This window comes from Pinus tabuliformis, chromosome 8, assembly GCF_031772625.1.
Source record: "Pinus tabuliformis cultivar Carrire ecotype Pingquan chromosome 8, CPIR1, whole genome shotgun sequence".
In the NCBI taxonomy this organism is placed as follows: Eukaryota; Viridiplantae; Streptophyta; class Pinopsida; order Pinales; family Pinaceae; genus Pinus; species Pinus tabuliformis.
The window spans coordinates 1843946133-1843970862 of NC_142294.1; positions in this window are offsets into that span (position 1 = coordinate 1843946133).

Here is a 24730-nt window from a genome sequence, read left to right on the forward strand (position 1 = left end):
AAAGTGGTCACAAATGGCTTTAGTGAACATGGTCCAAGTGGGCCTCCCTGGATAGCATTTATGATGCCACTGCCACCACTACGATTGTTCTTGGTCCAAGTAAAGAGATCCAACATGTAGTTTAGTTTCATCCTCCCAGATATTGTTAAGGTGGAAATATTTCTCCATTTGTGCCACCCATACTATCAGGTTAGAGCCATCAAATTTGTACATATCTAGCTTGAGTGTCCAATGGCTAGAATATTGGAGACCTCCATGGAAATGAATGTGATGGCTAGATTCTCCTTCTACATGTGCATCCACACTGTGGTCTTCCCCCATGGGTTCACGCAACTTGGTCAGGGCGTGAAATGCTTGTGATATTTTTCCATTTTGTCTTCAACGAATGTCGGGAATTCACAAATTTTTTTCTCAAGGGCTTCGACTTTTTACGACGCCATAACTTGAGACCGGGTACTATACATACACTAGCCCTGGTCAAATTTTGAGCTTACTTAAGAGTAGTATGGTTGGAAAGAGGGCAAGCTCAGGAGTATAGTGATGTGGGTCACTTGCATCTGCATTGAGATAAATTTGGGACCGCATGAAGATTAGGGGATTATAGTTGAATGGTACCACTGTGATCAGCTCGTTGTCCTGAATCTTATGGGCTAGGTCTCTTGCAAGTGTCATGTGATGATCCCAACTGATCAATACTACAGTGGCCGAAATTCAAAATGTACACTACTGCTAAAGATCTTGTGAAAATCAGGGTTGGACTTTAGTAGCAGAAACCAAACGGTCTTGACACTGCAAAATGTGTTGTGCTAATATGATCTGGACTATGGCAGCCAAAACCATCAATGCACAAAGAGTCTGATCTACGCTATGAAAAACATCACCTGTTGAATTTGCTCTGTATGGCGGCGATAGAACCCCAACTATTGAATCTGATCTATACAGCGGTGGTCGAACCCCAACTATTGGATCTGATCTGGACGAAAAGGTAGGGGCGATCTTGAGGGAACTATGGCCACAAAGGAGTGTCGGGTGCTACAAATTGCAATATACGTAGGGGTCCAACAATAGTACTCAGCCCAATCTTTGAGAGTGCTAACCAAGGAGGATTGACAGTAACCTAAAACATACTACTCGACTGCCCTAATGTACGTGCGAGTAATCTCCCCGATTGTTGTTCTTAGTGTACTGTAACAACAAGACAATCAACGACTTATCTAAGGTTAGGTTTCAGGTTACCCTAGGGGGGATTCCAATATACCCAAGGGTATGTGGAAGTGCAGTCCATGTGTTGTTCTATCTAATGCGCTACTACTCAACGAGGTACCCATAAGGGTTACAAGGGAGACTAACAAGTGTGACCACCTCTTGTATTTCCTGCATGCATACCTCCCCAAATCTGTAGGTTTATGTGCTCAACAACAGATTGTGTGGTTTAAAGGCACAAGAACCTAAAAAAAAATGCCAAAATTGGAGGTACAACTAGCCCTGGAAAGTATTCTGATACCACTTTTTATGCGCTTGACTTGCGAGAAAACCAAAATGCCAGAAATACGAAACAATATAGCCGAACACAGAAATATCACATGAATTGAGACAAGCTGCAAAAAGATTTTATTATTCATAAGTAGAATACAACGTTCATTTGCCTCTTCGAGCAGGGAACCTCCAATAGAGCCACAAAGGAGTGTCAGGTGCTACAAATTGCAATATACATAGGGGTCCAACAATAGTACTCCACCCAATCTTTGAGAGTGCTAACTAAGGAGGATTGACAGTACCCTAAAACATACTACTCGACTACCCTAATGTATGTGTGAGTAATCTCCCCGAGTGTTGTTCTTAGTGTACTGTAGCAACAAGACGATCAAGACTTATCTAAGGTTAGGTTTCAGGCTACCCTAGGGGGATTCCGATATACCCAAGGGTATGTGGAAGTGCAATCCATGTGTTGTTCTATCTAATGCGCTACTACTCGACGGGGTACCCATAAAGGTTACAAGGGAGACTAACAAGTGTGACCACCTCTTGTATTTCCTGCATGCATACCTCGCCAAATCCACAAGTTTATGTGCTCAACGACAAATCGTGTGGTTTAAAGGCGTGAGAATACATCTCTAGCCTAAAAAAATGCCAAAATCGGAGGTACAACTAGCCCTGGAAAGTATTCTGATACCACTTTTTATGTGCTTGACTTGCGAGAAAACCAAAATACCAGAAATACGAAACAATATAGCCGAACACAGAAATATCACATGAATTGAGACAAGCTGCAAAAAGATTTTATTATTCATAAGCAGAATACAATGTTCACTTGCCTCTTCAAGCAAAAAACCTCCAATAGAGCAGAGCTTGATTACAAATAAACTGGATGATTCTTCCCTTGCTATATAAGACTATTTATAGCTTTATGACATCCAAAACCCTAACTACTAGTGGTCCCTTTCATACTACGAGTTAACCACTTTATTTATTAACTATGGCTTGTTTATAACTAATTGTGGCCTGTTAGCCTTGTTGGCAAATGGCCCAAAAAATGGATCCAAATATGCCCCATGTTGAACTAGGTTGTCATTGATGTCAATATGGAAATATTCTGGATACTAGAGGATGACATGAAGCCAAGGGGATGCAGAGCAGATTCATGAAGAGACAGGAGCAAAGGCCATCAGGATAGCCGAGCCATATATATATATACATCATATATATATGCGGAAACAGACATATATGCAAGGAGGTGGTCTTTGAAAGACACTGCCAAGCCAAGAGGAGTAGATGGAGACGAGAGGAGCAGACAGAGCCACCAAGCCATCAGAGAGCCATGTCAAAGCAAGAGGAACGCTGCCTGTAAAACAGGCATATCGGAGCAAATGGAGCAAATGGACCGAGAGGAGCAGATGGAGCAAGAGGAGCCAAGAGGAGCAATATATATAGAGCCATCGGTATATGCCAAAGAGGAGGTGCACACAGAGCCATCGGAGGAGCTACAGGAGCAAGAGGAGCCATCAGAGGAGCTATCGGAGCCATACTTATAGACCATACATATATGCCAAAGAAGAGAAGCAATGGAGCAGACAGAGTTAGCGGAGCTACAGGAGCAAACAGAGCAAATGGAACAGAGCATATATATATGCCATATCGAAGGAGTGCCAGAGCAGAGGAGCCATATCAAAGACAATACTTCATATATATATAGTTGTGTTTAAAGCCAAACTTTCATCAAAGCGGGAGAATACATAGGAGCCGTTTGATCTGCCAGATCAACGGTCCAGAAGAAATCGCAGAGGAGCAGAGAATCCTTATCGCATCAGTGAAAGTCCCTTGGAGTCGTCGGAACTGTTCAAGGTGCAAGCTCCGAAACTCGGAGCCGAAACTCTTATCAAGCAAAATAGAAAGCATATCGGGTCCGCGGAGCAGAGAATCCTTATCGCATCAGCGAAATCCGGAGCCGAAACTCTTATCAAGAAAAATAGAAAGCATATCGGGTCCGCGGAGGACTTGTATCATTTCGGAGGTAGCGATCAGCAAAATCGCCAAAGGACCCGGAGCCGAAACTCTTATCAAGCAAAATAGAAAGCATATCGGGTCCGCGGAGGACTTGTATCATTTCGGAGGTAGGGATCAGCGAAATCACCGAAGGACCCGGAGCCGAAACTCTTATCAAGCAAAATAGAAAGCATATCGGGTCCGCGGAGGACTTGTATCATTTCGGAGGAAGCGATATGTGACATCGCCGATAATTGGAGCCGAAATATTATAAAACAGAACCTAAAGGAGCGTCGGGTCCGCAGACCCTTTGTATTACAAAACTGCCGATGCGAACCTGCCGAAAAGCCAGACCCGAAATCATTAAGAAGCAGAGTATAGAGGACTGTCGGGTCCGCAGAACTATCGTATCACAAGAGGCCGCGAAAACCCCGACATCCTGGACCCGAAGTCATTTTAGGAAGGGATGTAATCGGCATATCGGGTCCGCAAGGGCGTCGGAGGTTGGAGTTAAGAGTTTATTGAGACCGCCGAAATCCGGACCCGCCGATAATTATAAAGGCAGGCGGATAAGATTTGAAATCCGCGAATGTTCATATTGAGCGGAATTACATGGGTTTCCCGTGTATTAAAATATATGTGACCGCGGGGTTTTATAGTGTTGGCCATATATTTGTATATGTGCATTTCCACGGGGCTTTAAAGCTTAGCTCGATAGTTAACATGCAGTTGGGCGGTGGCTTCCGATGCGTGATTAAAAGCGCCGATAAAAAGGTGGCTCTGATTCTAAGTAAGTCCAAGGTTTATAGAAGGTACATAGCCTAAGGAAAGCTTTCGATAGACATAAAAGCGGTGATAAAAGGGTGGCTCCGATTCTTAAGTATGGAGGCAAAAATACTGTAAGGAACAGTCCCGATAGCTTGAGAAACCAAATCATGGTGATTATGATTATGATAAGGACGTGGTTGTCCAATAAAAAATGCCATCCCTGTGTATGCCCACAATTATTGGCAAAGCAGCGCTGTTACAAGTTTTTGAACTTGTGTTCTCTACGGATGACTCGATCCTTGCTCATTGATTCAACGTGTCCTGTGAAAACTAATGGACAGAGGAAGCTACAACGACAAACAAGCCAACAAGTGAGGAAGCTGAAGTAGGCGAGAAGGAAGCCAAAGAGCCAGCAAGAAAGAGGAAACTAATGGACAAAGACAGGTATGCATAAAACAGTAAATAGAGGACTGCATGTGTGGGATGGTTGTTGAAAACAAACCAAAATATGAGGTAGCAGAAGCAGTAGAGGTGGTGGAGCATTGTTTGAATTTGCTAGTGAACACTGCTGTGGCTGTTGAACACTGTTGGAGCTATTGTGGGGCTGAAGAACTAGAGTGTGAGGTAGTAAAAGCAGCGGAGGTTGTAGAGGCTGCAGAAGCAGCGAAGGTTATAGAGGCAGCAGCAGCAGAAAAGGCTATTGGAGACTATGCGTGGGCAATGTGCAGAGTTGTGAAGACTCATCCATAAGAAGACATGGTTGTCATTGATATTGTAGTTTGGAGACTACAGTGAAGCTGTAAATAGATAGAACTCAGTAGAGAAGAGTTCTGAGAGCAGAAGGATTGGAGTCCTTGGGGTTGGAGCCTTAAAAGTGAGAAGGATGGGAGTCTTTGAGGCTGGTGCCTCAGAAGTGAGATTGGATTGGAGTCCTTGGGGTTAGTGCCTCAAAAGCAGGAAGGATTGAAGTCCTTGGGAGTTGGTGCTCTTAAGTCCAAGATTGGTGTCTTGGGAAAATAGAGTTGGTGCTCTGGAGGTTGAAGCCTCACCAAAGTCCAAGTTGGAGCTTGGCAACCGATTGTGACCATCTATATATTGTATTTATTTTACTGCACAGTTATATTAATAAAAGCATTTATTCTTGTTGTTCATATTGTGTTCTGAATATATATGTTTTAACTGGTAAACAATAGTGGGAAAAAGAAATACTGATTCACCCCCCCTCTCAGTATTTCCAACACCCCAAAGTCTCCAAATTTGCTTAAAAGAATGCCAATGGATCCATATATGCTCTTGAAGTCTTCAAAAGCCTCTTAAGGACCATTCAAAGTCAAAACCATCACATGCCAAGAGCCCTTGGAAGGGCGGAAATGCACTATCGGGAGGCGAAAACACTCCAAAACCATGAAAAATAGTCCAAATCATAGCAGTTGTTAGATCTTGCCGATCAACGGCCCAAATCTAAGCGACAAATCGCAATCGGTATAGGCAGGTAGCGGCAATAGGTGCAAGACATCACTGATCAGCGATCGCCGATGATTGGGTCGACACATCGCATCGGCGGATTGCAATTGGCGAAAACCAAGGGGCGAGGGCAACGGTGATCGACTATTAAACGAGGACCATTGATCGCGCGATCAGATCGACAGCCCACATCGCATCGGTAGATCGCAGTAGGAGAGGCGAGTCAGAGGTTATCGGTGCAAACAATATGCAATGAGTGATCGCGATCGGCGATTCAACATGGACCGTCGATTGCGCGCGCAGATCGACAGCCCACATCGCATCGGCGGATCGCAATTGGGAAAGCCAAGGGGCATAGCCTTTACATGTATATGTGCGCAATGCGATAAGACCCGGACCTGATGGGTTTCAGAAGCAAGATGTATAATCTTTCACGTCCGCCAAAGCCCATTTTCAATGCATTTTCAATGTATTTTGTTATATAATGAAATACAAAGGGGAACTCGGTAGCGCCGATAGCAATGAAGCCTGGACCCGAAAGGGTTCGGGAATGAAATCTATAATATTTGAAGTCCGGAGGGAGGCCTTTTTCATGTATTTCCCGGGTTTTTTCAAGTATTTCAAGGAACAAAGGGAACAAAGGGACCATGCCGTCTGTGATAGGCGACAGCGTCCCAAAGGGCGGACCTGATAGATATATATGCCATGGTTAAGGACTTTTGAAGTCTAAAACATTGAAGGTTTGGCAGGATTTCTCACAGTTGCATCATTTCTCCATTATAATAGAAAGCAGTCCCTGTTTGCATTTAGAAGATAACATAGGCCCGAAGACCCATTCTATCACATAAACAAAGGCCGGGAAATAAATTCCGAGAGACAGAGACCGAGAAGCAATCATGGGCATCGACAGCACAGCTCAGGGAACAAAAAGAATGATTGTGGGGCATCTTTGGCACGGTAGAGCTCCTAGACAGCGCAGCAACTACCCAAAATATCTTAATGCGGTTATTCCTTTGTCAGAAGAGGAAAACCGCCGAGCCATTCCTACCTATTGAGGGAATCAATCAGTTAAATAAGACATAGGGATAGATTAAAACACCTGAAGCCTCAAAAGGCTCAGGACCATTGTAAACAAGCTATAAATAGCTGAAAACAAGATGTAACAAAGGTTCAACTTCTGGAGACTATTGGGACTTTGCTACTCAAGCTTCTCATCTTCATTCTAGCAATATAAGCTTCTTTTACTGTTGTATATTTGATTTCCATTTTCTCTTGTGTTCCAAGCTTGCACTTGAACAGGTTGTTCATGTTTCTTCTCTGTCTAATGCCAGATAACTGTCATCTTATCTCTGCGTTGATAAAATAGATTTGCAAGCTTCTTTTACTTCCTGTAGTTGGCCATTCATATGTGTTTATATGTGTCTGCTGGTATAGTAGGTATTCTCCATCCATTCATTAAATCTACAAAGTATTGAGCATTAGTGATCTAAAGCCTTGTAAAACTGAGGGTGTTCATGCATGTCTTGAGTAAAAACAAAGTTGAAATGGTTAATCTGGTTTGATCCAAACCATCTTTCATTCCAATAGTTCAAAGAACAATATTGAAGATTATATGTTACCAGGTATCTCCGAGCTGCAACCATAGGAGAGTTTCCTGGAGTGTTAACATTAATTGGCGCCGCTGCCGGGGACAGGAAACTGAAGCTCAGCTTCCCTAGGAAATGACACAGACCCAACTTTGATGATAGACAAAGTCTGGGCACATTTTTTGTTGTAATCATCTATCTGGCGACTCTACCGGAGGCCGAACCTCTTGGCGACTCCACTTCATAATTTTGGCTCAGTTTGTGAGGCATACTCAGAGAAATCCTCAGAAATCGCAAGCTAACCCAGTACCTGACCCGGAAAAGACCATCAAGGAGAAGAAAGTATTGCAGAAAGGAGCATCGGGTTTAGGTAAACCTAAACAATATTCTATATCTCTTCAAGAAGATCTTGCAATAGAACAAATACATGTTGAGAGTACAGATTCTAATACTAGCAGTGAAGAAAAGCTCTCAGAAATTCATAAAGCTCCTTATTCTTTAGTTTCTCCTTTTGTTGTTAGCCCAAAGGGAACCTCACCTCCTATTCACCATACTCCTTTGGTCTCGTCAATCACTCCTCCGCCTTCTGTCATTCAGACTTCTAGTACTCTTTTAGTCACCACAGTTATGGCAGGTTCGCAAGCACCCACCAAAATGGAAAGAATCATAGCCGCTAGGTATGGACCTCTAGTACTGCCCACTCCTTTGAATGCTATGCCCACTGGAAACAATGTAAACTTTGAAACGAGAACTGATACTGTTACCCGTTTCGTAGAGATAACAAAAAATGACCCGATTTTCAAAAGTGGTGATGCAAAATACACATGTTTTTTTTAGAACATGGTTTTTGGAACTTTAATTTTTTTCATGTGCATTAAGTTTTAGAATGGTAGTGATTTTCATGCTGATTTTAAAAAGTGAGTATTCTGTATCACACCCTTTTTTTAAAAGACCTATTTTTTGACTTTAAATTTTCTAGTGTGTGAAATGTAAATAATTATTTCGTAACTCTTTTTTTAAAAGACCTATTTTTTGACTTTAAATTTTCTAATGTATGAAATGTAAATAATTATTTCGTAAATTTAATAATTTTGGAAGTGATCTTCTTCTTCATATTTTCTAGTTTTTATTTATTTTTATTTTATTTTTTTAGTGGGGCTTTTATTGATTTGCATATTTAAAGAAGAAGGTCGATATTTTACATTTTCGATATTCTACATATTTATACATCATTAATTAAATTTTCAATCCACATGAAATAATTGTCTCTAAAAAACAAATATAAAAATATATATAAAAAAGACAAAAACAAAAAATAAAAAATGTTAAAAAAAATTTATATCATAAACCATAAAAAAATTTGGAAAAAAAAAAAAACAATTATAAAAAAATATATAAATATAAAATTAAGTAAGTAAATATTGAGAAATAAAATATATATATATATATATATATATATATATATTAACAAAAACTAGGAAAAAAAATAGAAACATATTAGTTTAAAGAAAAAAATAGAAAAATAACGAAAAAAATTTAAAAAACTAGTGAAATTAATATTAAAAAAAAAAACAAAAAATGTAAAAAAAATAAAATCTCACAAATCATAAAGAATTTGGAAAAAAGAAACAAAATTAAAATATATATATATATATATAAGTAGAAATAGAGAAATTAAAAAAAAAAACATTAGAAAAAAAATAAAAATAAAAATAAAAACAAACTAGTTTTAAAAAAAAAAATAGAAAATTAACGAAAAAAATAAAAAAACTAGTAAAATTAATATTAAAAAAACAAAAATTAAATTAAATTATAAAAAAAATAAACCAAAAAAATGGTTATTTTTTATTTAAAAAAAACAAAAATACAATTATCTTTTATTAAATATACCTATTTTATTTAAAATTAAATAAATAATTTTTTTTTAAAACAATCTTGTCTTTTATTAAAAAAAAAAGGAAAAACAAATTTTAAACAATTATTATTATTATTATTATTTAATTTAAAAATTCAAATTATTAAAACTACATTTTATATTTTCAAAAAAAATAAAAAAAATTAAACATACATTTTATGTTTAAAAAAATAAATAAATTTAAATTTACAAATTTTTTTTAAGCCATCTTTTCTTAATTAAAAAAAAATTATAATGTTTTTTTAAACTTATGTCAAAATATAAATCATAAAAAAATAAAAATAAAAATTTAAAACCAATTTTAATTTTTTAATTTAAAATTTAAAACAAAATTTAAATTTATTTTTTATCTATTAAAACAAAATTTTTAAAACATATTAAATTTTTTATGATTTAAAACATATTTAAAAAAAATATATTTAAAACATATTTAAAAATAAATAAAAAATAAAAAACGCCGCCCACGCCGCCCCCTTACTTTCAATATATATTTTATAATATCTATAAAGATATTGATAATTTAGTATACTCATTATAGTTATATATAATAATAATTTACATTGTAAATATAACATAAGGTGAGGTGAGTATTATATATATAGCTCTAAAAAACTAAACATTATATTTTAAAATCAATATATAATAATGAAATTTTGTGTTGTATTCCATTAAAGCCCACGTATTAGGCTTTTGTAGTATATTTAATAAATGTGGTATATGTATTGAAAAACAAAACAACGAGTCGGGCATAACAATTTGACCAGATAAATATGAGTTGATGATATACACACTGTACATATAATACATAATTAGAACGACGAAAAAGCAATCAACTCATTAGTATATTTTTGCAACCACAAAAATTAGTGCTTCAACCAAACATCACTGCATTACGTTCTTCAAGCCACAACGAGGTTAACGAAGGCGTTTAAACAAACGATTAGATGAATCTTGTATGGAGAAGGTGACGCATGAATCTTGTATCTACGTGTATGAATTACAAAAATTGTTACATGTGATTTTTGCAGGATATTGCAACTTCCACTGCGCATAAGAAATGCACCACGTTACCGAACGTCAAACCACCATTTCTCGGGATTTTTGGCGATTCAAACCACCATCGTCACAATTATTTTTGGCGTTGCCGCGCGCAGCGCCACCCCCGAGCCGCTCCGCCCCGCCCCACGAGCAGCGGGTCGATTCCCGGAATCGACCCGCCGCCCGTCGGGTGGGGTGGGGCGGCCCGGGGGTGGCCCTACGCGGGTGGAGGAGGCCAGGGGGGGGGGAGGGAGGGGTGAGCGGGGAGGGGGCGGCGGGGAGGGCGGGTTTTTTTTTTTTATTTATTTTTTAAATATGTTTTAAATATGTTTTTTAAATATGTTTTAAATCATAAAAAATTTAATATGTTTTAAAAATTTTGTTTTAATAAATAAAAAATAAATTTAAATTTTAAATTAAGAAATTAAAATTGGTTTTAAAAAAAAAAAAAAAAATTATGATTTATATTTTGACATAAGTTTAAAAAAACATTATAATTTTTTTTTTAATTAAAAAAAATAGTTTAAAAAAAAATGTAAATGTAAATTTTTTTTTTTTTTTTTTTTTAAACTTAAAATGTATGTTTATTTTTTTTTTTTGAAAATATAAAATGTAGTTTTAATAATTTGAATTTTTAAATTAAAAAATAATAATAATAAAAATTGTTTAAATTTTTTTTTTTTTTTTTAATAAAAGACAAGATTGTTTAAAAAAAATAAAATTTATTTATTTAGTTTTAAATAAAATAGGTATATTTAATAAAAGATAATTGTATTTTTGTTTTTTTTTAATAAAAAATAACCATTTTTTGGTTTATTTTTTTTATAATTTAATTTAATTTTTGTTTTTTTAATATTAATTTTACTAGTTTTTTTATTTTTTTCGTTAATTTTCTAATTTTTTTTTTAAACTAGTTTGTTTTTATTTTATTTTTTATTTCTTTTCCTAGTTTTTTTTAATGTTTTTTTTAATTTCTCTATTTCTATATATATATATATATATATATATATATATATATATTAATTTTGTTTCTTTTTTCCAAATTCTTTATGGTTTGTCAGATTTTATTTTTTTACATTTTTTGTTTTTTTTTTAAATATTAATTTCACTAGTTTTTTAAACTTTCTTCGTTATTTTTCTATTTTTTTCTTTAAACTAGTTTGTTTCTATTTTTTTTTCCTAGTTTTTGTTAATATATATATATATTTTTTTTTTTTTATTTCTCAATATTTACTTATTTAATTTTATATATATATATTTTTATAATTGTTTTTTTTTTTTTTTTTTTTTTTTTTTTTTTCCAAATTCTTGTATGGTTTATGATATAAATTTTTTTTAACATTTTTTATTTTTTGTTTTTGTCTTTTTTATATATATTTTTATATTTGTTTTTTAGAGACAATTATTTCATGTGGATTGAAAATTTAATTAATGATGTTTTGTTTTTAGTATATATTTTTATTTATGTTTTGTTATTTTTATTTTTTATTTTTTTGTTTTGTGTTTTTTCATTGTTTTAATTTTATTTTAAATTTTTATTTTTATTTTTATTTTTTGAAATTTTAATATTTTTCAGGGTCATAATAAAATATTTTATGCTATTATTTTGAAATGTTGAAATTTCACCCTTTAAAAAAAATTTGTTATCTCAGCATCAACACTTTTCGTTTTGAGGGTGTTTTTTGCACAAAATTTACCATTGAGAAAAAAAAAATGTTATTCGAACATCAACACTTCGTTTTGAGGGCGTTTTTTGGACAATTTTTGCACCAAAAATTGGTTTTCACCGTCATTTTTAAAACATGTTGAAAATTTAGCTTGGAAAAAAAAAGTGTTATTCCAGCATCAACACTTTTCGTTTTTAGCACTGTTTTTGATGTTTTTTCGGGGTTTTTTGGCCAGAGTTCCCGTTTCAAAGTTTACATTGTTTGGAGAGTATCAGAAGTATATCCCTAAGTTCACTGGGACTGAAGGTGTCACTGCTGAAGAACACCTTGAGTCATTTTCAAGGATAATTTTAGGGGCGAATGTTCGCCCTTTGGTGAAATTAAGGGGTTTTAAATTTTTAGTGGGCAAATATTTTGTATCATAGTACATTTTTACAAATCACCTCAAATAGCCCACCTTATTTTAAGAGAGGGTAAAAAAGGTAAATTTAGCCCTTGAAATTAGGACTTACAACTTTCCATTCGCCCATTTTCAAGAATAGGTTTTATTTAAGTGAATCCATTCGCCCATTTTCAAGAATAGGTTTTATTTAAGTGAATCTTATGGGCCAAATACCATATTTATAAAAGAGGTATGGTAAATTAATAAAAATATAAATAAATGAGAGGTATGGTAAATAAATAAAATATTTTTTATATTTACTCCATAAGTCACCTTATATACATATAAGTGTGTAAACAAATAAAAATATAAGTAAAGTGGAGGTATGGTAACTAAATAAAATGTCATTTTATACTTACTCAAAAGGTATGGTAAATAAATAAAAATATAAATAAAGTAGACGTATCGTAAATAAATAAAACCTCTTTTTATATTTAATCCATAACCCTCGTTTTATTTATGAAGGCTCAAGAAAGAGGCTTTATTTAAGTGAATCCTATGGGCCAAATACCATATTTGTAAAAGATGTATGGTAAATTAATAAAAATATAAATAAACAAGAGGTATGGTAAACAAATAAAACATTTTTTTTATATTTACTCCATAAGTCACCTTATATTTACGAACACTCAAAATATGGGTTATATTTAGGTGAAACCTATGGCCAAAATACTATGGGACAGATACCATGGACTAGATTGTTATTAATACCATGCAAAAAACCATTATTAACCCTAATATTAGAATTAATAAAAATAAAAATGGCACAAGGTATTGACCCATGGTATTCACCAAAATGGCACATGGTATTGACCCATGGTATTCACCTGGGATGTAGCCTATTTAAATGGGGGAATTAAACCAGCATGTAGCCTATGCTAAGATTCACTAGGACTTTACAAAGTTTTATTATTTAGTGAAAGACTCGTCAAGATCTTACAAGATTTTATAATTGAGTAAAATATTCGCCATGCCTGGTGAGAGATTCGCCAAAAAATTATATATACATATTATATTATTGATAAAATCGCCTTTCATTTTTCCTATATACCATGGAGATTCGCCCATTTATTATATTTATAAATTTAGGGGGGGTTCTTAAAATTTTCCCTGGTCATTTTACAGCTATGTTGATAATCTAGATATTGGTGAAGGTGATGTGTGGATTCTTCATCCTCCTCTGATCCTAAGATAGATAAAATAACCAAAATGATTGAATCATTAACCTCCGAAATTTCCAAATTAAAGGTTGAGCAGCACCCTAGGAAAGGGAGAGTTCCCAATACCTTTGCTCCTAGAAATCCAAATCCATATAGAAGAGCTAATGAATAGTTGCAGATATTACAAAGAAGCAAAGATGCCAATGAAGACCAAAGGGTCAAGACCCCTTTCCAGAATGTAGTCATGGAGGAAGAGCAGTTTGAAGAAGACGATGAGATCCATTGCCTTGAAGAAAAAGGCAATGCTTCCTTTTTTACTGCAGCTACCTATGAAAAGTCATTATGCAATGACCAAACTAACCAAGAATGGGGTGGGGAAGCTATTCTACACACTGAAGATCAGCGCAGGTATAATCTGCGGTTGAAGATAAATAATGCTAAGGAAGCTCCAGTTCAAAGAGCTACTGACCCTGCAGTACAACAAGCTAATAAGAAAAAACAACCGGCAGTTGACTCTATCATCCTCAAAGCTCCAGCTCATGAGGTAAGAGGCCTTGACAAGTCCCCTTCTCCTTTCAGTTTTCAATCAAAAATTCAAAAGCTAAGAATACCTATGCCTCTGATTGAACTAGTGAAAAGTGAGTCCTTCAAAAGATCCATCCTCGAAGCCCTTGAGCCTAAAGCCATCCAAGCCTCCACAGACTGTGTAAATCTACAAGACGACAAGCCAGTTGTCATCCTCAACCCAATGATTGAAAGTGGTGAGGACAACTCCCCATCATTCTATGTCTCTCTGAACATTCATGATAAAATTCTCCACAACTGCCTTTTGGACACCGGAGCTAGCCATAACTTAATGCCAAAAGCTATCATGGACGAGTTGGGTCTCGACATCACTAAGCCTTATCATGATTTGTTTTCTTTTGACTCTCAACTGCCTACAAAAATCATGATGATGGATATTGTGGTGGCAAATGTACCTCCCAAATTTGGCATGTTACTTCCTAGAGGTTGGATCAAGAGACTAGGTGGATCATTACAAAATGATTTGACCTATGCTACTATCCCAGTTTTCGAAGGTGATAGTAAGAGATTATACAAAGAGGCACAGTGGGCATTCATCATCAGCAATGAGAAAAATCCCACTAATCATCCCATCTACGTTGTTGATACTGATTTTGGAGCATGTATTCTTCATATTGAAGAGTCTCAGTTGGCATCCACGCAACTTAAAAGCCAGTTTGCCAAATCACGCAGGATGGAAACCCGCAGATTTGGGGTGTCTTCTTTGACGAGGCTTGCTCCAAAGAAGTGGCAGGGGCAGGTGTAGTCCTCATGTCCCCAACACAGGAATATGTTCATTTGTCGTTCAGATTAGCCTTTCAGGTCACAAACAACATATTAGAGTATGAAGCTTTGATTCTGGGCTTAAGCGTTGCTAAGGAAATGGGTATCAAAGGCCTCCAAGTGTTTGGGGATGCAAACCTCATCATTCAGCAGGTAAATCAAAAATTCCAAGAAAAGCATCCAAGGCTGAAAGAATACAAAGATGAGGTATGGAGACTTAAAGATTCTTTCAAAGTTTTCAGCATTTCTTATATTCCAAGAATGAAGAACCAGCTTGCCGACTCCCTTACTGTCTCTGCTAGCACGTTTGTTCCTCCTTTGCCTCCTAAATTGACATATGAAGTTCAGGTAAAATACAAGCCGTCCCTGCTAGACAATGTAAAGTATTGGAGAGTTTTTGAAGACGATGAGGAAATTAACAGGTTTTTACAAGTCATTGAGGAATTTGCAGAAATGCACATCGACTAAGAAAATCAAAACGTGGAAAAAGTTGGCCAGTCCAAGCTAAAAAGCGAAATCGGCCGAGAAAGCATCGTCCAGTTGCCCAGTAATCACATACCAAAGGGATTGGTGCCTCTAGAGAAGCTTTTTTATCATAATGACGTGCCCTACAAGCCGACCAAAATAGAGAATGAGTCCACCGTTTGTAAACATAATATAGGGAGCCCAGCCCATCTGAAATTCATCAATCTGTCTACTCATTTGTCTCCTGCCCAGAATTCTGAGTATTGCTCCCTCATGAAGCAATTCACTGATATTTTTGCCTGGGAATACAACGATCTCAAAACCTATGACCCAGACATTATTCAGCATAGGATCCCACTGGAAAAGAACACCACCCCTTTTAAGCAGAAATTAAGACATGTCAGCCCTCTCTTACTGCCTTTGATTGAGAAAGAAATCAAGACGCTGTTGGATACGAAAATCATAATTCCCCTAAGATATTCGAAGTGGATAGCCAACCTGGTGGTGGTAAGGAAGAAAAATGGAGAAATCAGGCTTTGCGTCGATTTCAGAAATTTGAACAAGTTCTCTAAAAAGGATAATTATCCCCTGCCCAAGATGGAACACTTGCTACAAAGAGTTTCAGGGGCTAAAGTCATGTATTTCCTAGATGGATATTCAGGCTACAATCAGATTGTTGTACATCCTGAAGATCAGGAAAAGACCACCTTCACTACTCCTTGGGGCACTTTCATGTACTCCAAGATTCCTTTCGGTCTGATGAATGCTGGGGCAACCTTTCAGAGGACCATGGACATAGCCTTCGTGGGAGAGAAGGAAAAGTTTGTCCTTATTTATCTTGATGACATAACAGTCTTCTCCAGCAGCCACAAATATCATTTACAACATTGGAAGAAAGTCTTTCTGAAGTGCAGACGGTTTGGAATTTTAGTCAACCCAAAGAAGTCACAGTTTGCTCTAGAAGAAGGAAAACTTATGGGACATATTGTTTCTACTGAAGGTGTGAAGATTGATCCAGCCAGGGTTCAAGCCATTCAGACATTGTCCATCCCAAGGTCGAAAAGGGATATCCAATCCTTCTTGGGTAAGATCAACTTTGTAAGGAGGTTCATTCCAAACTATGCAAAGTTAGTAAAGCACATCACTTCCATGCTAAAGAAAGGATCAGAGATAAAATGGACAGCCGCTTCAAGAAGCTCTTTTGAAGCCATCAAGCAAGCTATCATGGAGGCTCCCACTCTAATCAACCCAGATTACACTAAGGGGTTTTGTATCTTCTCTTTTGCCTCTTATGATACACTAGCAGCAGTCTTATTGCAGAAAAATGATGAAGGCATAGAGCACCCCGTGGCCTTTTTCAGCAAAACTCTAAGGGATGCTGAACTAAGGTATGACCTTATTGAGAAGCAAGCTTATGCTCTCATAAAATCCTTGAAAGCATTCAGGATTTATATTCTGCATTCCAAAGTAATTGCATATGTGCCCTCAGCCTCAGTGAGAGATGTCTTGACTCAGCCAGATATTGATGGAAAGAGGGCAAAATGGATTGCAAAATTCATAGAATTTAACATAGAGGTGAAGCCCACTAAGCTTGTCAAAGGCCAGGGCTTGGCTAAGCTCATGGCCAAAGCAAATTGCAGCTTCTTAGACATAAATTTCATGAGTTTAACTTCAGATGATGAGCAAACAAGGGGAGAATCAGAAGAGCAAAAGCAGAATCAGTCCGTGGCTGAAAATCTAGCCACATGCGAATGGTATGCCAGCATAGTTCATTTCTTGCAGAAGTTGGAAGTTCCTCTAAGGCTTAGTTCAAGTCAAGCTCGTACCACTAGACTCAGATCAGCCAAATTCTACATTGACAAAAATCTGCTTTATTGGAAAGACCCATCAAGAATCCTCTTGAGGTGTCTAGATAAAGAACAATCTGTAGAGGTCATACACCAGTTTCATTCTAGCATCTGTGGTGGGCATCATTATTGGAAAAACACGGCTCACAAGATCTTGAGAGTTGGGTATTATTGGCCTATACTATTCTTTGATGTGTTTTCTTTTGTAAAAGCTTGTGACAAATGTCTGAAATTCGCAGGAAGACAACAGCTAAAATCTCTACCCTTAAAGCCAATACATGTCAATGGTCCCTTCTAGCAGTTGGGGTTGGACTTTATAGGTGAGATTAACCCACATTCCAGTGGCCAACACAAATGGATCTTAGTAGCCACTGATTATTTCACCAAGCGGATTGAGGCTATACCCACTAAGAATGCCAATCATCAAGTTGTCATGAAGTTCTTGAATGAGAATATTTTCACTAGATTTGGTTGCCCAACCAAACTAGTCACTGATAATGCAACAACTTTTAAGGCAAAATAATTGATGGACATGGCTGAATCCATGGGCATTAAAGTGGTGCATTCTACCTCATATTACCCTCAAGGAAATGGCCTGGCAGAATCATCTAACAAGAGTTTGGTTAGGATAATAAAAAAACTGTTAGAAGACAACAAAAAGAGTTGGGATTCCAAGTTGAAGTTTGCACTATGGGCTGACAGAGATTCCATCAAAAAGTCCATAATGAACTCTCCATTTAAACTAGTTTATGGCGCTGATGTTGTTTTCCTTATCCAACTGATCCTCCCTGTGGCTAAGTTCTTGCAAGAAGAACAAGATGAAGAGAATGACTTAGTAAGAAGAATGAATAACCTAGTCGAATTACAGCAGACCAGAGAGCCGTTGGTTGAGAAGTCACAGGTCCATCAGAATAAAATCAAAGGAACCATTGACAGGAAGGAAAAAGTGGACAACTTCCAAGTTGGTGATTGGGTGCTAAAATGGGATGCATTGAAGGAAAAGAGAGGTAATCATGGCAAGTTTGACTCCTTATGGACTGGTCCTTTTGTCATCGCTCAAGTTCAGCGCAACTCATCCTGCACAATCTGGAAGGAGGAGGCCCTTTTGGTCGCCTGATAAACAGGCGGTTCCTGAAACTCTATTTCATTTAAGGCTCGAAAACCTTATTATTGTACATATGTTCTTTTTTTTTTATATTTCTTTCAATTTTTATGTTATGCTAAAAAGACTCCATGCCCAATGGAACACGAGGGGAAGAATTTAATTTTGTTTTACAGGAAAGGCATTGCTCTGCAATTCTTGAAACCTCACAGGAAGGCTTTCGTCCCCAGAAGGAGCCAGTGTTAGCCTTGTTGGCAAATGGCCCAAAAAGTGGATCCAAATATGCCCCAAAGTCTCCAAAGTTGCTTAAAAGCATGCCAATGGATCCATATATGCTCTTGAAGTCTTAAAAAGCCTCTTAAAGACCATTCAAAGTCAAAACCATCGCATGCCAAGAGCCCTTGGAAGGGCAGAAATGCACTATCGGGAGGCGAAAAGACTCCAAAACCATGAAAAAACCATGAAAAATAGTCCAAATCATAGCAGTTGTTAGATCTGGCCGATCAACGACCTAGATCTAAGTGGAAAATCGCAATCGGCATAGGCAGGTAGCGGAAATAGGTGCAAGACATCGCTGATCAGCGATCGCCGATGATCGGGTCGGCACATCGCATCGGCGAATCGCAATCGGCGGAAACCAAGGGGTGAGGGCAACGGTGATCGGCTATTAAACGAGGACCGTCGATCGCACGATCAGATCGACGACCCACATCGCATTGGTGGATATCGCATCGACGGATCGCAGTCGGGGAGGTGAGTCAGAGGTTATCGGCACAGACAGTGTGCAATGAGTGATCGCAATCAGCGATTCAACGTGGACCGTCGATTGCGCGCGCAGATCGACAGCCCACATCGCATCGGCGGATCGCAATTGGGAAAGCCAAGGGGCATAGCCTTTACATGTATGTGTGCGCGATGCGATAAGACCCAGACTCGATGGGTTTCAGAAGCAAGATGTATAATCTTTCACGTCCGTCAAAGCTCATTTTCAATGTATTTCGTTATATAATGAAATACAAAGGGGAACTCGGTAGCACCGATAGCGATGAAGCTCGGACCCGAAAGGGTTTGGGAATGAAATCTATAATATTTGAAGTCTGGAGGGAGGCCTTTTTCATGTATTTCCCGAGTTTTTTCAAGTATTTCAAGGAACAAAGGGAACAAAGGGACCATGCCGTCTGCGATAGGTGACAGCGACCCAAAGGGCGGACCCGATAGATATATATGCCATGGTTAAGCACTTTTGAAGTCTGAAACGTTGAAGGTTTGGTAGGATTTCTCACAGTTGCATCATTTCTCCGTTATAATGAAAAGCAGTCCCCGTTTATATTTAGAAGATAACAGAGGCCCGAAGACCCATTCTATCACATAAACAAAGGCCGGGAAATAAATTCCGGGAGACAGAGGCCGAGAAGCAATCATGGGCATCAATAGCACAGCTCAGCAAACAAACAGAATGATTGTGGGGCATCTCTGGCATGGTAGAACTCCTAAACAGCGCAACAACTAGCCAAAATATCTGAATGCGGTTATTCCTTTGTCAGAAGAGGAAAACCGTCGGGCCATGCCTGCCTATTGAGGGAATCAATCAGTTAAACAAGACAGAGGGATGGATTAAGACACCTGAAGCCTCAAAAGGCTCGGACCATTATAAACAAGCTATAAATAGCTGAAAACAAGATGTAACAAAGGTTCAACTTCTGGGAACTATTGAGACTTTACTACTCAAGCTTCTCATCTTCATTATAGCAATATAAGCTTATTTTACTATTATGTGTTCAATTTCCATTTTATCTTCTGTTCTAAGCTTGCACTTGAACAGTTTGTTCATGTTTCTTCTGTGTCTAATGCCAGATAACTGTCATCTTATCTTTGCATTGATAAATTAGATTTGCAAGCTTCTTTTACTTCCTGTAGTTGGCCATTCATATGTGTTTATATATGCGTCTGCTGGTATAGTAGGTATTCTCCATCCATTCATTAAATCTACAAACTATTAAGCATTAGTGGTCTAAAGCCTTGTAAAGCTGAGGGTGTTCATGCATGTCTTGAGTAAAAACAGAGTTGAAATGGTTAATATGGCTTGATCCAAACCATCTTTCATTCCAATAGTTCAGAGAACAATATTGAAGATTATATGTTACCAGGCATCTCGAGCTGCAACCATAGGAGAGTTTCCTGGAGTGCTAACATTCCCTTTTCTATAATGCGGGTCAACCACTTACAATTATTATTAATGCAAATAGCTATTTATAGGATTTATTGACTCAACTAACTATGACTTTGACTAGGCCCCTCGAATTATTACATAAATAAAGGGTTTAGCATTGAATCCTAACAATTTTCATTACACCATTTATGTTTTATGTTTTAAAGTTTCATTGTTATAATAATATTTCTATTCCAATAGATGATATTTGATGATATATATATGTGATGATTTTGATTTAGAACGAATATCTTCTTGATTTTTCTTTGTTTCCTTGGATACAAGATTTTGGATTCTCACATTCCTTCAACAAAGCAATGTGTCCCCAAGTAGAGCAAATGTTAACCATGTACATGTCAACAGTTGATCTAAACTTTAAAAATGACGCAACAATTACAGATATAACCATAAATACAAAGGTGCAGCAGAAATAACACTTCATTTCATTAATATCAAATACTGAAAGAAGTTTACAAACAGAATGGAAATAAGACTAGCTCGGACAATAGTAGCTTATCTCTAAGAAGAGATGTGATGGATACATGCCTCTGAACTGTGTTACAGTGAGGCTTGAAGGCCTATTTATTATTGAGAAACAATGGAAAACCCTAAACATCCATAAACTTAACCATAGGAGATGAAGCACCAAGACTATGGACCCCGTTTGGGTAAATTGGTACATCAACTTCTCGGGGTCGTAACTTGGCATACGACCTTCGTTTGACACACACAATACCTCGTCAGAAACATCTATCTGAGAACTACAACTTTGAAGTGGCCAACATCCTTTAGAAACACATGTTGGCCTTGGTTTTTCCAAAAGAAAAATCGTTTAGGGCCTCAAAACAGCTCCGGAAGTTCAAGGCCCGAAAAACTGCCAAAAACAGTAAATTGTGCTACAATTAAAGAAACCGAAAAACTGAAAGAAATAATGGTGGGGGTCCAAGTGGAATAGGTAAGTGGCCACCAACATCCACCTGGATCAACAATCCAAGAAGCAGGGTATATAGCAATAGACAAATTTTTGAGTCAATGTCATCAATGTAATCCCAAATTCTACAAAATTATTGTAAATGATTCTAATATGGCTATTAAGTCATGTAACGACACCTAGGTAACCCTATGATTCTTCTCAAATGGTTTCATCTTAGGGAGTTTTTTAACCTCCCTAAATTATGTGTGTTCATAAAAACAGATAATTGGCAAAGTTTTTCTCCCATATATACACCAAAGCTAAGGTGGAACTCATTGACGAAGTCTTAGGTGAGTCCTAGTGTTTATCGAGTCTTTGTATCTTTCAGACTAGATCATGTGGGTAGTTGCAAAATTTGGTTGAGTCTCAAGAGTCTATGTCCATGTGAATTTCCCCTTCTAAGGGTTGATATTTTAATATTTTGATGTAAAAGTGTTATCTAGGAAATATTTTTGGTGAATGGTTCCTTATAATTAGAACACCATTACAACAATATGTTTAGATACAGTTAGAGAGTGGAAAGATAATTAATCCCCTCTTGATTCCTTTTAATTTTAATTTTTAACAAAAATAAAATTAAATTAGCCAGAAAATTATCCAAAAAATAAAATGAAGGGAAAATTAATTACCCTCCATGTGGAAAAATCATAAGAAAATCATTTGAGGCTATTTTCAAAAGAAAAATTAAAGTCAAAGGTAAATGATTCATTTCCAAGACAGAAGTGTTAGTTTTTGTAGCATCGGATATGTTCTAGCCACAAAATCTGGTGGAGAGGCTAGAATACATGTATTTTGCAAAACCCATAAATCGTTTCTAGAAATTCCACCTAGAGACGACTTAATTAAAATAATTAATCAATTTTTAATGTTCCCTTAGTCTAAACTTAGGTAATATGATTAATTAAAGAGTATTAATTAAGTCACGGTGAGAATCTTCTAGAAAAATACATGGATCGAGTTCAAGTTAATCTTAGCCATCGATTAAGCTTTAACCATGGTCATTGATGTCTCAACGAGAGATTATAAGAAGAAACTCAATGGGGCTTAGAGAAGACACACCATTAGTTTGATTACACTAGCAAATCGATTTCCTAAGTAGCAGCACTGAGTTGTCAGAGACAGAGCTAGTGAGTTCGAAGTAGTGAGAGAGGGGAAGGGATAGTAAGGTCGGAGGAAGTTTTTCCAGCTTAAGTGAGTGCACTGTAGAGAGAGAGTGAGTACCATAGACAGATGCAGCATAGAGCCATGCATAGGCAGCGTAGAGCAATGCAAAGGGGATTTCGTATTTCGTTGGAGAGAAGTAGTGATGCAGTGCTAGAAGTTGGAGAGATATTTTGGAGGCCAGGAGGATCCATCTTCCAAACAACAATTGATCAGATAGCGAGAGGGAAAGCAATTCCGAGTTGTGGGACACAGTATTGCATAGGCTGATGCAATGATTGCATACGCAATGATTGCATAGAGGCAATAAAGAGTAGCTCAACTTGAGCCAAAGTCAGTGTCGAACCGCTAGCGGGAGTGAGATTTTTCTCACTAGATTTATTGTCAGTGATTTCTCTATATGGATTGCTAGATTTGAGCATCCATAGTCTTGTACTCATATTTACTACTACATAATATCAAAACCCTCAGTTGTTGCACCGGTTTTACCAAGTTGGGTTTTTCCAGGGACTTTACTCCAAAAATAATTGTGTATTTGTGTGTGTGTGCATCTATTCATCCAAAATTTTAATTTATTCTGCGGTATTTATTTTGTGAAGGTTGCAGTGTATTTAATTTGATATTTTCCATAGCACACATCAAATAAATTGTTAATCAAATTTACAATTAGAAGAATTAAGATCAATTGTTGTAGTAAGATTCGGGGTTAGTCAATTTTTCACATGGTATCAGAGCACGGAGAGCTCAGTAGCAGAAGGGAAGAAGAATTTTGTAGCTCTGCATAGGCAGTTCAAAACCCTCAGAGGCAACGCGGTTCTTGGCTAGGGAGTTCGATTTTTGATGAAAAGTTTATATCTCTGAGAGAGTCGACAGAGAATAAATTTTCTAGATCAAAGATTACCAAAGGTAAAGGGAGTAGCAGTATTTTTCCTTGTAGAGAAGATATTCACCTGGGACATAGTTATTTTACAGCAGTTTGCTAGTGCAAAATAGCATCAGGAGGAAGAAAGATCACACATTGAGGGAATTCTTTCCTCAGGGAACTTCTAGTCCAAAAGTTCGATTTTTCACTACAACGCAACGATAGTTGTGAGCATATTTGCCCACTCCAACAGAGAATGCATAGATCCAGTCAGCAGCTACGCATAGGAGAAGAGGAGTTCGACTTTTTGAGATGGCATCAATAGGGTTCAGAGATCAGGATCACTTGGATGGAGCCTCCAACTAAGTGATTTAGAAGGCAAGAATTTCTTGTCTTCTAGATGAATATGAACTCAAAGCCTATATCGATGCAATGGTAGTTATCTCCACAGATGCAGATCAGATAAAGACCTACAAGAAGGAGATGGTGAAAGCAAAAAGGTTGATTCTTAATGGGATTCAAGATCACGTGGTGTCTCACCTAGCTAGCAAAGATACTGTTAGGTCCCTATAATACTAGTGATTCCCCCATTATTATTGTCATTGTAACCCTTATTGTTATTTTTGTGCCCCTATTGTCCCCATATTGTTATTATTGTGTTCCATAGAAGCCCACTATTGTTATTGTTGTGCCCTTATATTATTATTGTTATGTCGGCTTTGATTATATTGTGACCCCTTAGACCCCTATATATAAAAAGGAGATTTTGTCATTTGTATCATCCAAGAATTGTTCATTTGTGTAATGTAAAGGAGGTTTACCCCTCCAAGAGACTTATTTTGAAGGTGTTTATCTATCTTTTATGCTATTTTGTGAGTTGGTTGCATAACATTTGGTATCGGAGGTTTGGATTATAGGGTTTCGTTGCTCCAAATAAGTCATTGTGGCATTTCTGCAATAACTTTTTTTTTTTCTGCGACGTTTTAGAAGCTAAAAAAAACCATTTGAGACGAAATCTTGTTGAACCTCGGGTCCGAATTTTCAGATCTTGTTTCGTTATATTTTCAAAGATATGATCCAAGGAAGTTAGGGTTTTTGTAGGATGGGTCAAACGGTTGCCTCTGGCTGAATGGTGGTATAACACTTCCTTCCACACTGCAGCAAAAATGACCCCATTTATGGCACTTTATGGATATCATCCACCATCCATCACATCATATTGGAACCTGAAGTAGCCATAG